The following is a 9,090-nucleotide window of genomic DNA, read 5'->3' on the forward strand; positions in this document are numbered from 1 at the left end:
AAAATATTCTGAAGTTCTTAAAATATATGAAAAAATAAGAATTCAAATGTTAAAAGTGGTGGTTTGAGTGTAAGCAAATTTACAGCGCACATCAAATATGAAAATTGCTTTGCAGTTCAGGTGATTTAGCATATATCTACTGACACATTTGGGGAGTGCCTAATATTGGTTTCTTTAGAAGAAATTTGGTCTTAAATTTAAGAAGTTTCATGTTTGAGTATCTGCAATACCAAAATTTCATGACCACTGCAATGGTTAGAAAAAGTTCGTTTACGTAAGTTTTGCAGTGATTAACTTGTTATAACTGAATGTTAATGTTTTTGTTTGCTGGGAGATTATGACTGCATTGGGTGAGAAAAATTTCTAGCTCAAGATTTTAAGCCCATAAAGTTACTGAAAAATATGTGTCGGGATAGAGATTTTAAAGATAATTGGAAATCCCTTTCCAATTCACAGAAATTCAATAAGGTGCCTGGAGATGTTAATTTTATACCCTGAAAAAGACCATATTAAAATTATAGTTGTCTAGATTCTGGGGGACTGCTTACCTCTTGTAACTACACTCATCCCTGATAAATAGCCGTAATGGGCCTTCCGTAAATCTGTCGTAAATAAGACAGCCCTTTTTCTCTCTCATTTTAGCACTTAGTTCTTTCGCCAACACAGACTCTTGTTATATCTTGGAAAATGTGGACTGATAAATTTCTGAATTACCAGTACTGCACTTTAAATATTTCAACTTTGTATTTTATCTTGCTCTTTTAATAGAATTGCCCTTCTCACATGAGTTCCTTTCATTGGCCTAACATTACGTCACAACATTCAGTTGCTCTGACTTTATCAGCAAGACGTTGTGTTTGTCATCTCACACCTGCCTATATCTTTTGTTTCCCACTTGTATATTCTGCTCTGAATTCTGCCAGATAGATTAATCTCTTTCTTTATACCCTTTTCTACATCTTGGATTTGCTCCTTCTTTGTGCTACCCCTTCCTTTTGGGTTACTCACTGGTAATGCCATCAAGTTTGGGGTAGCTCAGCTAAAATCTTGTGTCCCTCAACAAACTCTTTTGGCCCTGAGAAAAGTCTTATCAAATGGCTCACAAAGCCCAAATTAACTTTCTTTTACATCTCAATTCTTGGCAGAAGAAAAAAAAATGCAATAACAAGAATTGTAATTAAAACATGAATGTTTCTATATTTTTGTTATGGATGGTTATTTAACATAAAGTCTTATTTTGCCACACTCGCTGAACCTGAATATTTTAAGAAACACTAAAAGGCTTCACAAAATTAAATATTCTGCCTTCATGGGTGATAAATATTCCCTTTTTTGTGCCCTGAATACTTCAGTTCTTGGTGAAAAAGTTTTAGCCTCACTAAATTTAAAAGAGGTGATCCTCACTTTGGATCAACCCGGATGGAAACAACTGTGCTAATTTCATATGGCCATCCCACAGCTGGCAGAGTCCACAGGGTGCCAAACAACCTCTCCTCTGAGGCTGGGGATCTGGCTGAGCAAACAGGGCAGAGTTATGTCCTTTCTGACAGGTGAGTCAGAGGCATAACCATGTTGACAGCAGTGAGGTGTCTGTATGTTCTTCCTTCTGCTGGGTTTTGAAAGAAAATTAGGATGATGTGAAAGTGTAAATACTGCCTTGTGTTTTCCAAATAGACCAGAAACAGCTGCTGCAATGTTGTTGGAAAGACTGCTGAGGTTCTTAAAAGGTTTTGTACAGCCAGGGTGCTGTTCATTATGGTCTTTATCATACAGAGGCATTTCTTACTTTCTTGGTGAATGAGGAGGTCTCTCATACAAACTGCTCCACTGCAAGATTGCTGTGAAAGAAATGTAACAAAGGCAAAAGGAAACCACAGGTCCTTCAAATTAATGCCAATGTGCAGGATTCTAAAGTATTGCCAGAAAAGAGACAGTTCTGGCTTTGCACCTTAACTCATCTCTGAAGACCAAATGCTATGAAGGAGAATGGGATGTATTTTGGAGTCAGATGCTGACACACTTGGTGCCATATAGGGATTCTTTACTTTCCCAAGTAGAACTTCTTGCTACTCCATTTATACATCTAAAAATGGCCTAAGTGTTGAAATTAAAGCCAATATTTTGTTAGTTTTTTAGAGAAGATCTAGCAAGGTAGGAGTCCTTGCAGCACCTAAGTTTTAAGTAGCACTCTCAGATCTTCTTGCTGATCCTGACACCTTGCCTGAGAGTGCACACTTTCAAGGATGACAAGCTGGGAGCTTTGTTATGATTGCCCCAAAAATCTGGAGTCCTGTTGCTCAGCCACACACTGAACAGAGAGAGTGGAAGCTATCAGAGTTCATAATCCCCTAGGAGCTGTGACAGTGCACAAGGGGGAGCATCCATGGTCTTTATGGTCTCCCACCTGCCTTTAGCCTCTTGGTTTGAGGTGCTGTCTCAAGGAATGGAGCCACACTTTCCCTCTTTCTTCAGACTGGTGCAGGAGCAGGGTCGCAGGGCGATCTGTGGGATGCCAGGCTGGGACACTCGGTGCTGCAGGGCCCCTTCCCTGTCACCAGGAAAACATGTTTTCCAGTTCTTTCTTTAACGCAATCATCTCCCTTAGCAACTGGGTGCCTTAAAATGTATTTATTACAGCTCCAGAGAAAACAGTAGTTTGCTTTTATATATGGACACCATAGTGACATAACAGTAAACTTACAGCAATTCTCTGTGTTGCTGCCATTTACAGTGGTTGCCTCAGGAACTGCAAATAAAGCTACATGTTTTATTTGAGCATTTGAAAAGGGTCACTGTGAAGTAACTTAGACCAAAAATGCAAGCTTTGGTAGGAAAGGATAGAAAGTCTACAAAAGGCTCTATTAATAGGTGTGGTTTTGAGATTTTAAAAAGGCAAAGGTAATTTAGAACTTTTAAAAAATAATTTTGCTATGTTCCCCTGTAGCATTTGCAGTCCATCTCCAAGGGTGTTGTATTAGTCAGACCACCAGCAAGGGAAGAAGAAGCAAAGTTGATTATGTCTTTTCAGCTTTTTGATTGAAAAAAACGTCAACAGCATTGCTGTAAAAAAGAGTATGATTTTTTCAATGTTATAATTTTCAAACTTTGAATGTCATCAACTCAAAGCAAAAATAAAAAAGAAGAAGAAAAGATTGCAGAGTGCAGAGTTTAAAACTATTTTCCCTCCCAGCTTTCACAAATATGGTGAATTTGTAGATTTTCATATTTGAATGCATCAATGATTTGATTAAAAGAGAGAAGCCTGTGAACAGCAGTGAAAAACAATTAATATTTCCATAATACAGCCATTGTCCATCTGACTTCAGGATGCACTCCAGACCACATTCCATTTGTTTTGCTAGTTCTAAACCCACAGCAAGTGTCCTAAATGTCAAGTATATGGGTGTTACTATGATCTGAAAGCAGACCTGCTTCACTAGATTTTAGGGAAGGTTTTAGTTACGTCAAATTCTTGTTAGTGGACTTGCACTTCCACCAGTTCTTGCCAAGCAGTAGCATTAAGTCCAAAGATTTAAATGGACACGTCTTAGGAAATAAGATTTTAGCAACTTCCACAAAGCAGGATTCTAAAATAAGAGTTTTGACATTTTGAAGAAATGAATGTGTGTTCTAGACTAGATCCATTCTACAGAAGATTTGCATTTGAGTAATCCAGGCTGAAGAATGAATGGATTTGTAATCTTTATGTGCAGAGATGTATAAAGTGTTAATGAATACTGCACTTTGATACATGGCTGCATTAAAAATAACAATTACCAAGAAAAAGATTTCACATATTCCAAGGAAAAAACAGCTTCTGCTGTTCTTTTGCAGGCAGAGTATTTGTAGAATATAATTTAATGTAGTTCAAAATGAAGGAAAATCTATCCATTGCAGAGGTAGAAGCTGCCTTTTCATCCTATACTATGAGTTTAAAAATCTTAATGCTTTACAATATCCATAGAATATCATCAAACTGACTGTGTAAAGATGCATAAGAGATTAATTGGCCACCCACTTCTTCAAACTTCACATTGCTGATAATTAAGCATGTGGAAAGAACAGCAAGGTTTAATGACCTTATTGGTGTAAACTGTCCCATAATTATCTGATCTAGCCACACATTAGTCTCTTCTGCAACGACCAGATACGTGAGTTTCCTTTTGGCTCCAGGAAGGAAAGACAGGAGTTTCAGACCACCCATTGAGCTGTTTCACTGTGATGTTTAGGGCTGTTTCCCCACTTGATGATAAAACCATAAGGTATTTGTGTTACACTGTGAGGACATGTGGCACTATTTTAGAAAACGCTTGCGTAACTTTGACCACTGAAATATACAGAGTTAAAAATAGGCCAGCATTCCAGAAATGCCTTATTCCTCCAGATCCACAATGGTTTTATCATGTAAAATTCAGAGAAATTCTGGCAAGGAAATTAATCTCTTGATTTCTTATAACTACAGAAGGAACAGGCAGGCGATATTTGGGGATGCAGATTTAGGTCAACAGATATTGCACCTCCTTGTGCAGATATATTTTAAATATTCAACTCACATGGTAAACATAAAATCCAGGGGGGTCACCTAAAAAAAGGAGATCAAGAGAAAGACAAAAATATCCATGGATGAAACATAAAACCAGAAGGTGATAAAATAATTACAGATACTCCAGTTGGTGAGTTTGTTAGAAGTCACTGAAAGTTTTAGGAAATCTGCTTAAGCTTTGTTTACTTCAGGGCTTTTTATTATCTCCATGGGAAAAAGACAGAGTTAAAAAAGTATGTTACAGAAAAGAGTCAAAAGGCTTCAGCTGTCCTTTCAACACTTGCATTATTTTTAATAATGGAATAAGAGAGGAAGAGGGGGTTAGGGAAAAAAAAAAGTAAGTAAATGATAGTTTGTTTGTTTCTTTTAAAATAGAACTGGTTTTGAAGTTGTTCTTTCCTCTTCCTCTCTGCATTCATTATATAATTTTTCCCTCTCTTCCTTGTGCATTTGCATGTGCTGCATTTTGTTGTGAAAGATGCATAGCCTTTTTCTTCTCTTGGGTTCTGAAGGTTCCAGAGTTAATACACAGCTTCCTAGCAGTGAATGCCACTGGAAGTATCCTAACTGCCAGAAATGTCATGGTGTGCCAGTTGTGTATCCCTTTTGTTTCTTCCTACTCTTGTGTATCTTTTGTGATGATGAGGAGGCAGCATAATCTCCCCTGCACAAAGCAGGGCCAAGATTCAGGATTGACTACCCAAAAAAGTCTGACTCTGGGGAACTCTATGTCCTTTACACACCTGTAATTATAGAATCATAAAATCATAGAATGGCTCGAATTGGAAAGGGCCTTATTCCTGATGAGAGAGATCTTTATGAACACCATACAAGTCCCAGCGAAGCAGCTGTTGTAATGAGCACTGCATAAAGAATTAAAAACCCAAGTGATGCTGCCTAAAGCACTCATATGAAATATATCTGTTAGGATATATATCTATTAGGATGTGATTCAGAAAAGCTTTAGGTTTTGAAATTAAAATAGGAACTGAGCAGAGCAGGAAAAACAAAGGAAATAAAAGTGGACCAAAATCACAGGTATGTTGAATAATGAGCAGGAATGATGTCTGGAAACATGGCACCTTTTCTTCAGGTGGTGTCATTCAGGATGAGTGATTGGACTGTGCGTGTGCTTGGAGTAGACAAAGGAAAGAAGTTCAAATCAAGCATCATGGGCATGAAGGAAGATGGAAACAAAAAGTGTGTGTAGAAGATTGAATAGGATGGAGATAAACACTGTGGGACTTTACAAACAAATATAAGTTTATTTTTGATACAGTAATGGGAAAATAATTGATAAAAGAATGCAAAAAGAAGAGTGCAATCAGGCCAAGTCATGAATAGGATTTTTACCAACAGTGTTTTAAGTGGATGGAAAGAGCATGCAGAACTATGACAATGTTTATACATCCCAAAAGATGAAACTTGCATTCCAAATGAAAACACAAGAAATTAAAACTTTCAGCTTTTTGGGCAGACAGAAAAAAAAAGTGAATATTTGGTACAGAAACAGAAGTTGCAAGACAGGGAGGTGGCGTGCTGTGGAGATATCTGGTTTTCTGGCTCTAGGACCTCATTGGAAATGCTGACTGTAGTCTCTTCACCACCAAGCCAGTCTGACACAGTATCATTAATTCTTTTTTTCCTATTACTGTTTTTTTTTACAGCATACATCCTTTTATTGAATACATCCAGAAAAATTAGGATGAATAATAATTGTGGTTATTCTGCTTTTGTCTGCTCCTCAGTTCATCAGAAAAAAGATCTATCACAAAAATGTTTCATTATGTAATAAATTCTACTTGGCCACTTTTTTCTCTTTATGTCACATATAGAGCAGTACCAAATAGTAAAAGAAGTTATGGATTCCAGTAATACAGGTGTTAAGGAAATATCAAAAGAATTCTCCCACAATTTGCTTGAGAAAAGAGGTGAGTGTAATCTTTGCAACTGTTTGCTGCAACTGTGTGACATAGTGTTAGCACATCTAAATATCTGTATTGTATGATTGCACATATATGGAACAAATACAGTGTGTAAGTGTGTTAAAAAGCCTTGGGGATTTTTTCCCCAATATTTTTAATTTATTGAGATTATTGGTTAATGGAAATAAAAATGTTTATTGAAAAGCCATCTCTTTTATTATTCTTTTACGGTTCTCAAAAATGTGAACCTGAAAACTCTAGAAAATTTCAATGAACGGACTCTTAAAACAAACAAAAAAAAAAAGGTAGAAAGGTATTATACCAAAAGAAAGATTACCACAACATCCCGGAGTTTGCAGGAGCTATTAGAGTTGTGCACTCAGATTTTCTGAGTATGCCTTTGCCATCCTTCCAAATGACACAAAACAAGGTCCCCTAAATTCACAGAGAAAACATTATTCAATAAATGATTTGGAATTTCCTTTAAACTGAGAAACTACCATCTGCCCAGATGTGAAAAAGAAAGAGAAACCAAAGTATGGGACCCCCATCTAGGAGGGAGTCTGAGAGATTCTCTGAAAGAAAATAAACATGGCGGCAACTGAACGTGAGATTCACATTGGATATATTTGGTATCTGTATTTTATTAATTGTGTATGTTTATTTTATAAAAACAACTTTGCTTCATGAGCATAAAACTTCTTTTTGCTTTGAGTGTGTCTCATGCTTATTCAGGAAACAATAAACATAGGCATTTTTATGGAAAGGATAAATTCCTATGAATCAATATAACAAGCAAGTCTTGAGGAGCATCTGCAATGACTAAACCAGCCCAGGTGTGTTTTATTCAACCTCTGTGCGGATTGATGCCATGGTAGGAGTGAAGATTTTCCCAGGTGGACATAGTTCAATGCTTCGCTGGGAAGGAGCTGAGAAGGAACACAGGAATTTTGGAAATATATAGGAAATTTGTGATGCTTCCTGATTTCCACATGAAGAAAGAAAAAAAGTTAGAAAGCCTCAAGTGGAAGTCATAATGTAGGACAAGACCATATTGCAAGAGAGATCACATAATAAGACCATATTGCAAGAGAGATCACATAATAATCCCACATTATTATTGAAGTCCCTAAAGGAGGCCTAGATGGAAGGGACTGTTCACAAGGACGTGCCATGATAGGACAGGGGATAGTGACTTTAAACTGTAAGTGTTTTAGTTCAGATTAGGAGGAAAATTTTACTCAGCTCTTTGGAAGCAAAGGCAGTGAGGAACTGTAGTATCTCAAATGAAGCACCAGACATTAACTGTTTTGGATTATTGAATTAACTAGTTCAGAGCTTGATTATTATAGCTGATGAACATTCTCAGGCCATAGGTTTGCAGCTCTTACAAGGCATATATATGAGCAACTAGAGGTGACACTCAGGGATTTGAACAGTAAACCTGGAGGTCCTACTTAGGCTTGTTGGGTGACCCCAAACACTGTTCTCGTATCTGTATGTTTAGAGTGTTTTCAGCAAAGGGATCCTGCACTTCCTTGCCTCAGATCCCACTTTCAGTTTTTCTTCCACATTGAATGTTCTAAGAAGAGTTAAAAGAATAAATGGGAAGGCAAAATTAAAAGGAACAAACAAAACCACAAAATTGGAAAATCTGTAAAAACTGTTAATATACTAATTTTGGATGAACAAATTATCTATTCCTAATGAGAAATCCTGTTGATAGGATGGGGTGAGGGTGTTGAAGACAATAATTTCCAGAAAATGGGCAAAGAAATCCAGGGCCTAAAAGTAAAGTGAGGGCATTGAATTATAAGCTGTTGAAGAAAGGAACAACCATGGTAAATCCAGATTTCAGGAGATGGTCTTGGAACACAACACAGGCAATTAACACTCTCTGCTGCTCTTTTACCACACCAGATAAGAAGAGATAAAATATTCAGCTGGAAGACAGAACTACAAGGAGACATCTTGGAAGAGATAAATTGAAAACTACTAGTTTTGTTAACTAAGAGGAAGCACTTCATTAAAGAAAAAGGAAATACTAAATAGTTCCCTTTACCTAACCTTCTATGGATGAAATTATGATTAGAGTCACTTTTAGTTAGATCTCCAGCTGTGTGCAATTACACAAATGAGAAAGTCAACCTTGGGAGCAATATTCATGAGATAGAGGAATCAGCAAAGGGTCTCTATGAGCACTCCTAAAATAACATGCTTTTTTTCCCTCTGTCACCTCCAGGAATCTGGAAATGTTTGGGCAGCAAACATTCTGCCTAAATGCCAGCCACCAAACAGAAATGAACCCTTAGAAAGTTGAAATGGGGAAGAAATTAAGGTAACTGATTACAGGAAACCTAGAAGCCTTTAATTTTCTTTTTTTTGGGATGTTTTCGCTTTACTTTCAAGACTTTGGTTCACATTCAGAATAACGGTACCAGAGACAGCATTTTTTAATACAAGATTTTTTTTTTGTTGTTTCACGGTAAACTCTTCCAGCTGTCTGTGGTGACTGTCCAGGGGGATTTAAAATTATTTTCCACATGATAATTACTGGCCAACTTTCCACTGTTCTCAGAAAAAGGAAATGTCATTTAATTGTTGCACACAAAATGGCTTCTG

At 37.0% G+C, this 9,090-nt stretch overlaps 1 long non-coding RNA gene across 1 annotated transcript; it reads left to right on the forward strand.

Annotated features, from left to right (window-relative positions):
- Positions 1–1,342: 1,342 nt before the first annotated feature.
- On the forward strand, positions 1,343–8,807 carry LOC137469960 (uncharacterized). Its single transcript, XR_010996829.1, has 3 exons — positions 1,343–1,550; positions 6,211–6,474; positions 8,711–8,807. It is a non-coding gene; the product is annotated as an uncharacterized lncRNA (long non-coding RNA).
- Positions 8,808–9,090: the final 283 nt, after the last annotated feature.

The sequence above is a fragment of the Anomalospiza imberbis genome, chromosome 3, assembly GCF_031753505.1.
Source record: "Anomalospiza imberbis isolate Cuckoo-Finch-1a 21T00152 chromosome 3, ASM3175350v1, whole genome shotgun sequence".
NCBI classification, from domain to species: Eukaryota; Metazoa; Chordata; class Aves; order Passeriformes; family Viduidae; genus Anomalospiza; species Anomalospiza imberbis.